General features: G+C 36.9%; 1 non-coding gene across 1 annotated transcript; it reads right to left on the bottom strand.

The window, feature by feature from the left end:
* Positions 1-5605: 5605 nt before the first annotated feature.
* Positions 5606-5854, bottom strand: LOC121831249 (small nucleolar RNA snR44). The gene has a single exon (XR_006074623.1). It is a non-coding gene; the product is annotated as a small nucleolar RNA snR44 (small nucleolar RNA).
* Between the last annotated feature and the right edge of the window lie 3285 nt (positions 5855-9139).

Below are 9139 nucleotides of genomic sequence, written 5' to 3'. Positions count from 1 at the left end.
AGGCATATAGATGTGGGTAGACAAACAGGAAGTAACTCACATTTGGAAACTGCAGATTTGGTGAGTTAAGGTTGGCTGGTTGGTAGATTTCCCTATTTCCCTGATCTCTCTAAGGCATTCACTCCTATATTTGCCTCTGTGTTTTTTATTTAATAAGACCATTTAGAAATTCATCTACAGGCATAAGCAACTAAGTAAGACTTCATTCACTGTGTGTACCATCCTAAGATCCATAAACAATTATTCATATTTTAGATGTGGAAATCAAAATGTGGAAAGTTCAAAAACTTAATCAAACTCACATAACCAGTGATAGTAAAGAATGAATAAGAAATAAGGTATTTATAAAGAAAATTAGATATTCAGAATTGAACAGAGTTTATTGATTGTGAAGGTGTAAACTGTAGCAATGAAATGGTGGGGATATAACTGTCCTATCAGGAATAAACATATTTGAAAGAGATGCTTGTGTCCCTCTCCCCAGCTCTCAAACTGTTGACACAATGGATCCCAAGACATTAGAATTTCCCTAGGAATTGTATACTGAAGATGGAAAAAGGACAGGAGTCTGGTGCCAGCCAGAGGGAGGCTTTGTCTAATGAAAAAGTGTTTCACACAATTTTAATAACTTGCCAGAATACCATTCAGGAGAGAATGAAGCTAAGTAAATGATGATGGGGAGGCTACACCTCCACTAATACCTCCTAGTTATACTATCTGTTGCTGTCTATTTATCCTCTATATCTTCAGGGCCCGCATAATGGACTTGGGGGCCACTGAATTTCTTCATTTCTCTTATGAATGTGGTCACATTGAATATATCCCTTCTACCTGCTTTTGCAATTATGTTTGTATAACTGACCTATTGAGGATGAATGAGCAAGTCTGGATTTCCGGTCTCTGTCCTAACACTTCTGCTAACAGTGCTGGCTGAGAGGGAATGAGGCTGAGCTGTATTGCAGCGAACAGTCTTAGCTTAGCCTCCAATTTCTAAGTCCATAGTCTAGGTCACCAGCCTTCTTTTGTCTTACCTCCTTTCATATTTTAGTTGTCAACGCTTTTAAAAGCATCTCAATATATTTTTCATTAGTGCCTTTGTGCTCCTAGTAGATTTGGTTTAGGCTTCTTATAAGTAAGAATTCTAATACAACTCCTAAAACTGTGAGGGAAAAATGAGTAGAACAAAACTTATAGGATCTAAAACAAACTTAAATAACAGTAAATAAAATAAGCAATCCAGAGAGCAATATCAAGAAATGGAAATATCCTCAAATGCATCAGTAAGCACAGTAATGTCACTAGGTTAAACTTAGTTATTAAAAGTTTATGACTAAAAAACTTAAAATTTCACATGATTTTTAACATAATTTTCATTGAATATTTGGGAATTTCACATCATGCACCCCAAATCCACTCATTTCCCAGACCTTCCATATCCACCTTCCACCCCTGTAACCTCCTCCCTGAAAATAAAATAAAGAATAAAAACTAGAAAAGAAAAGAAGAAAAAGGAAAAAATCTTGCTGACCCCTCGGGCAATGGCCTGCTCCTCTCTCCCCCACAGCCCTCTGTGCATGTCCCACGCCACTCCTCCGTCTTTGTCACCTCTCCGTTGGTTGCATATTCATTCATTGTAGTGGCATTGGAAGCTGTGGTGTGTCATGCAATAGACCCTTTTCCCCAAACAGCTTTACTTGCAAATGTTCATTTCAATGAACCATTAGTGTAGTTCAAAATATTTGTTCTCAAATTAATTGAAATCACCTGGAAAGTTTTATAAAGTACCGATAGCTGAGTCCATCCCCTTGAGATCTTGATGTAATTAGTCTGAAATACAACCTATTCACTGGCTTTTAATGTTAGCCATGTGATTGTAACATGTAGCCCAGCCTGTTAATAGTCTAAAGAAGGGTATGACACATTTGTCATTAGCTTGATGATCATTAAAAATGGTGATAATTCAGCCAGCAGAAGTAAACTAATGTGATTTTTCTTCTACATATTTTAGCATATAAATTAATTGAAGATTATTTAAAAACTTAATTTGAAGTGAGAATGTCCTTCATCGGCTCTTATATTTGAATGTTTAGTCCCCAGTTGGTAGAAATGTTTGGGAAGGATTAGGTGCGGACTTCGTGGGGGAGTTGTACCCCTGGGAGACATCTTTGAGGTTTCAAAAGAGGGCATCACTACCAGTTAGCTCTCTCTGCTTCATTCACACTTGTGGTCGAGTTAGAGCTCAGCTGCAGTTCCTGTGCTTGCCTCCTTCAGTGCTCTCTGCCATGATGGCCGTGGACTCTAACCCTCTGGAACTGTGAGTCCCAAATTAAACGCTTTATTTTGTATTATCTCAGTCATAATGTCTTCGCACAGCACTAGAAAAGTAACTGTGATGACAGCTTTTAAAGTTTAATCCTATATACAGCCTATGAGATAAATAACGAATCAGCTTTAAGAGTGAAAATTACTCAGAGTTTCATTATTTTACAAAAGCTGGGAGATTATGGGGAAGCTCAGGCAGAATACAAACTTCCAGCTTTGAACTTCATATTCACCGCTGTTTCTATTTTAACCCAATTGTCCAAGAAGGTGAAGAAAAAGATAGTATTGAAATTTCTAAACTTGAGAAGTACTCCAGAAATCACATGACAGAGAAAAGGGTAAAATTACTTTGGGCACTAATGATGTCACTAATTTGTGAAGAGTTTGAAGCCAAAGTCTATGTTTTATTTTTCATTATATTCCTAGTGATTTGCACTATGATTAGCATTTATTAGGTGTTCAATAGATGTTTGTCAAATGAATATTTGAGAACTCTAAAATAAATCAGTTTTAGTAATTTAGCAAAAGTTACAAATGAGATAGCAGCAATATCTAAGAAAAAACTCTAAACTTTAATTTTCAATTAAAGTTAATAATCATAAAGATATATTACAAACATTTCAAGTAGCAAAAGAACTTGAGCAGAAAATAGAAATTGTATGTATTTTCTGTATCTCTGTCTCTCTTCCTACTGCCAATATACATACAAATGAAAACTAAGCTATATCAAATGATAACTTAATGTAATAATAGTAATAATAATAGTGTTCAAATTATTTAATAAATTGTACATTTTATCAGTACAGCATGTTCATAAAGTTTCCCTTCCATTTCAGTAAGAGTAAATAAAATTGAATACTTTTAACACAAATACTGTAAGATTAACTAAGATTTTGCTTGCACATACAAAACATTAAAAATGTTAATATCAGCCAGGTGGAGGCAGCACATGCCTCTTTAATCCCAGCACTTGGGAGGCAGAGGCAGGTAGATCTCTATGAGACTGAGGCCAGCCTGTTCTACAGAGAAAGTTCCAGGACAGTCAGGGATATATAGAGAAATCCTATTTCAAAAAAAAAACACAAAAAAATAATATCTATAAATATTAGTATAAAACTGTTGGATGGCTAAATTAGAGAAAAATTCTAAAGGAAATAAACTTGATGTCCTAAATAAATATAATTGTACTTATAATAAATACATTGTTGATAGAGGGATAAGTGCTTTAGTATACTATAAAAAGCTGTGATCAGGTTAAATACACAGTATAAAAACTATGTAAGTATTAAAATATATCACATATATAATACTAATTACATGTCGTTAGCTAGCAGTAGCATTTATGTAGTAATTATTTACTGATACTTTGAGATAAAAGAATGAGCACTTCATTTCCTAGTGAAGGTTATAAAAGACTGAGGTATTTTTGAAACCATATTATAGAGTATAATAATACTGCTTTCTGAAAGGCAGGAACAGGTACAATCATATACTGAGACAGACACTTGGAGATAGGCATTAAGTAGCATGAATAGTTCATTTGAGTTCACTTAACTCTAAAAATTGACATGACTTCAAAAATTTCTGGTCCTCAGAGTATTAAAAAACTTGATTAAAAATTAAGATCAAGTTTGCCCCAATGGAAACAAATAATTTAAATGGGAAAGGAAAATCTGTCGGGAATCCCAGGATGAGAAGTAACTGTAATATTGACACTAGGGAGGCTGATGCAGAAATACTGGTCTCACTGATTTGAGACCAGTCTCCAAAAACACAACATCAACTTGAAAGATTCAATGTTATACTTATTGCTAATTAAGAACTTGCATCACAAAAGGTAGAGTGTGATGATGAGGGCTCAAGAAAAAACCTTAGCACTTCAAAACAAGGGAAATATTTACCTTTAGTTACTGCCACATGTCCATCCCAGTTCGGTGTCCTCATCCACAGATGCATACTAAACCACAAGAAACATCACCCTCTGAAACATCACCATGGAAGATAGGCAGGAAAAAGATGTGCCTATACAAACTTTGTAGTCATTTGAATCTGTTTCCTACCAAACTCATGTTGAAACCTAATCCTCAATATAACACTGTCATAGTTACCATTCTATTACTGTGAAAAGACACCATGACCAAGGCAACTTATAAAAGAAAGCATTTAATTAGGGGCTTGCTTACAGTTTCAGAGGGTCATGAGTCCATGACCATCATGGCATGGAACATGACAGCAGGCAGGCAAGCATAATGCTGAAGAAGTAGCTGAGAGCATAAATCTGACCCAGAAGAGCTGGGCAAAGGGAGAAAGAGAGCTAACTGGGAGTGGCATGGGCTTTTGAAACCTTAAAGCCAACGGCAGTGGCACACCTCCTCCAACAAGACCACACCTCCTAATCCTCCCCAAACAGTTCTACAAACTACAGACCAAGCATTCCAATATATGAACCTATGGGGGTCATTCTCATCCAAACTATCGTAAACACCGTTGTGAGTTAGAACCTTTGGGGCTGAAGCAGGCTATGAAAGCTCCTTTCTCGTAAAGAGATTACTCTCTCTAAAGGCTTGAGCAGATAAATCCATTATCCTCTTCTGTCCTTCCACTTTCTCTCCTGGAAGGACTCATTACTCAAACCTCCTGCAGTGAGAAGATGCAGCAAGTTCGTCCTTATGTATCCAAATCTGTCAATTCCTTGATCTTGGATTGCTCAGACTCAACAGCTGGAAATTTTACATTTGCCTTGATTTGTGAATTTCTTTGCTCTTTAAAACTATAAAACTTCATGAAACTGCTTCCACCTTGGAAAGTGGAATTTGAGGTAACCTAAGTCTGTGTTATTGGGCCATGGTCACTCCCAAAGCAAAAATGAGCTGAAAAGAGATATAAAGAATATGCTGCTGTTATGAAAGTGAAATAACCAATCAACTAATGCCTCTGTCTCTCTCTCTGTCTCTCTCTCTCGCAATCATCTTTTTCTACTCATTTTGTAAACAAGTAATCTAATGAAAATGGTGGTAGAAATTGGGTAATAGTTTGCATTTAAAACATCTTTGCTGTATTTTTTAAACGACAAGAATTTATCCATTTTGTAAATGGAAAATACCCTATAAAGAAACTTATGAAAATGCAAAAATAGAACAATCACGAACTTGGATTTTGGAAGTTGAGTTTTAGCCCAATTTTTGAAAAATCAAACCTGGAAGAGATTTAGAAGAAACAAAAAGCCTCCCAGGAGCTTGATAGACAGAAACAAGCACGTGTAATCCAGGGCTCCGCGAAGCTGTAATGCTGAGTAATTGTAAATGCTAGTAAATAGTAGTAAATGCTTAGTTGGCAGTAATCTCAGCTCATCACTCTGCCCTACGCACATGGGGCTATCCACAGCAGATGAAGGGGGTTTGTTTTGTGTTTGTTTTTTATCAACATTAGTAAGACGACAAGAGGAAATAAAGACCAACTTCATGAGTTACCAGAGTTAATTTTGATACAAAATACTGTTTTTTTCATTTCACACCATCCAGTTCTCTGGTACAGTAAGTATCATTTTACCAGGGTTGTTTAAGATTTTAAGACAATGTAGGTTATTAGGAAAACATGGATGTACCTTTCTTTTTAAATGAGATTGGTGACAGAGGAGAGAAATTATAATCAGCAGTGGAAAAAGGAAAGACTGTATTCTGTATGAACTGATTTAAAAGACTAGGAGATTACTATTAAAATTCATTGGAAGCAATCACAAGAGGCCACCATTTTTTTATAAGTGGAAAATGGGGTGTCAGAAAGATGTTTAGTCAATAAATTATGGTAAAAAATTGATATATTAGAATAAGTTAAAAATCCAATGAGCTACATAAGAAAAAAGCCTACCAGGCTTCTAGAATTCAGAAAAGTTAAACTTCAGAATAATGTTTTTAATGTCCTCAAATTTCATCTTTTAGAGTTTAAGTCAATATAAATGTTTTCTTTCAAAAGGGAATTGTATACAATTATGTTGCATTGCACTTTCTATATAAAAATACCCACTACATTCAATGCTATCTTACATAGCCAGATCTCCTATTTGCCTAGGTGGATTTAGTATATAAGTAAACCTATTTTCTTACAAGTGAAACCAATACATAACAGGAAAATTCTATTAGGGAAAAATCGCCTAAAACTTAGCTGAATGGTCAAAAAAAAATTACATCCACTTTTCATGAAATGAAAACCGTAAGACTTTATATGGAAGACAACTTACTGTATCTAAAAGCATGCTTTGTTCGTATAATACATAAAAACAATTGCAAACAGGCTGTGCAAGCCAGCCAAGGCAAGGCAAGATCCCACTGTGCAAACCTGAATCCCACGCAGACAACCCCAGGATTATTTATTGCACCTCGGTGTTACAGGGAATGAAGGCAACTAATTGTGCATAATCTTCAGTGTGCATTCCACATCAAAAATGTCCATTAAATTCAGCACTGCGTGACTCTAACTCTAACTTCTGCTGAGTATTCTGAATAGGGAAGCAATGTGTCTGTTGCACTTTGTGCCAAACAAGGTGTCTGCACACACTCTTTAAAAAAACAAAACACTTATATTTTTGGTTGTGAGCCTAGCCTTTAATGGCTGAGCTATCCCTCCAGCCCAAAACAAAAAAAAAGCTAAGTCTCTACCTGGCCCTGCTTCTCACCCTGCAGCACTTAACAGAGCGGCCCCTGCACTTACTTCACCTGGGCAACTCAGTAGAACTGGCCCTGGTGGTGAAAGTGTTGGTGATCCTGCCCTGAGGGCATGAGAGCAGGAGAACCGGCCCCACCCCTTGCTGCTTAATGCATAGAGTGAGCTAGGCAGGGCAGTGCAGGAGAGCTCACACTGGTGGTGAGGATGAGGAAGCACTGGAGGGCTGACCAACCCACCAACCACCCAGACACAGAACCAGGTCTATGAGTTGGCCCATTGCAACCAACGTCCACCTCATCTAAAGCTGCAAGATCTCCATGACACAGAACAACAGGATATCCAAGAAGAGTCCCAGTGAGGGCCCAGTATCAATAGTGTAGCAGAAACCAAAGGCCTCGAACCAGACCAATGACTCATTGCAATGAACGCTTGCAAGTAAGACATATGAACTAAATAAAGGGTATACTGTGTGACTCACTGTGTCATGCTACAGCCTCTACGATGAGATTTTTCTTTTCTCTTTATTTTCTCTTAAATTTTATCTTGGGAAGGAGGTTGCAAGTGCAGAGGGCAAACATGAAGGGTGGGAGAGATGAGTGGGATCGATGTGCATGATGTAAAATCCACAAAGAATCGATAAAAAGTTAAATAAATTAATTGAATTAAATAGATCTCTAACACAGTCCCTCCAATGTAGTTTTGTTTCTTTAAATTCTGTAGGTGAAAAGCTAAAGGCAAGAAATATTGAACACTGTGTCCAAAGTCATTCAAGTAATAACTGAAATGAGTTTTCATCCCCAGTACATCTGAATTCAGAACCTAGGTTATTTCTAGTCTGTAATGTGTCTTTAGGGGCTTGTGCTCAAGGTATCTCTCCTGTTACAAATTTTGAAAATAAGCCTGGGAATTTAAGACCCTGTATCACACAACAACAAAAGGGAAAATATCTGTAAGAGTAGAAAAAAACAGAAAGTATGGAAAAATAGAGCACATTCCCCACAAGCAATATATGGAGTGTGCTATCATAAGAAGATATAATAAGCAAGCAGAAAAATCATCTGAGTTCTTAGCTTTCTTCTAATGAAAAGGTGTTTCATTTAGAAAACAGAAATTTCTAAATGGTCTTATTAAACAAGAAACACAGAGTCAAATACAGAGGTGCAAGCCGTAGAGATTAGAGCAATAGCCGCCAACTAACCTTAGCTTAACACCTCACTGTAGCTTCCCAAGAGAGCCTCTTCCTGTCTAACCTGCACCTTTATTACCTTCCTGTTCTGCCTTCTCATTGGCTCTAAGCCCAACCACATCACTTCCTCATCACTGCCTGTCTATACAGACCTCCAGGTCTCTATGGTTGGTACTGGGATTAAAGGCGTGTGTCACCACACTTGGCTATGTCCTTGAACACACAGAGACTCTGCCTGCCACATGATCAGATTAAGGGCATGTGCTACCACGCCTGACTTCTGTTTATGGCTAACTATGACCTCTGATCTCCAGGCAAACTTTATTTATTAACATACAAATAAAATATCACATTTCAGCACAAATAAAATACCACCACAAAAAGGATCAGGAATGATTAGTTAATACACGGAAATATTTCATTTCATCTTTTCCCCCCCATTCTTGCTATATAACCAAGGCTGGCCTTAAACTTGCAATCCAACAGCCCCAGCTTTCAGAATATATTGTTGGCTTTTGAGGCACCAAGTTTTTGGTGTACTCCTCTTTCTTTTCCCCGTAGGGAACAATCATTCTTGTTAACAATTTAGTGGGTATCATCTATATTTCCTTTGTTCATATTGTTAGATGGAACATAAAGAACCATGAATATGTTTACCACTATTCAGTTACCAACACAGGATGGTATGTCCTTCTTTTACAAATACTGCATCATGTGGTACTGGCATTTCTCTATCCTACGTTTCTCACTTAATATTTCAGGGGCAAAATCCTCCAAGATAACTAATACACCCTCTGATGCATCATTTTTACTGTTTGCACCATATTTTCTGATGTAGTAACAATAATCCATATGAGAGGTGCAGTTTTCTTTGCTTGTGTTTTTATCTCTATGAAAGAATTTTCTGTTTCTATGAAAGAGACTATCAGTAATCACAAGAAATATACACGGTCTTAAATTTAAGATGTA

This window comes from Peromyscus maniculatus, chromosome 7 (genome assembly GCF_049852395.1).
Source record: "Peromyscus maniculatus bairdii isolate BWxNUB_F1_BW_parent chromosome 7, HU_Pman_BW_mat_3.1, whole genome shotgun sequence".
Lineage (NCBI taxonomy): Eukaryota > Metazoa > Chordata > Mammalia > Rodentia > Cricetidae > Peromyscus > Peromyscus maniculatus.
This window is presented reverse-complemented; position numbering and strand designations above follow the sequence as displayed.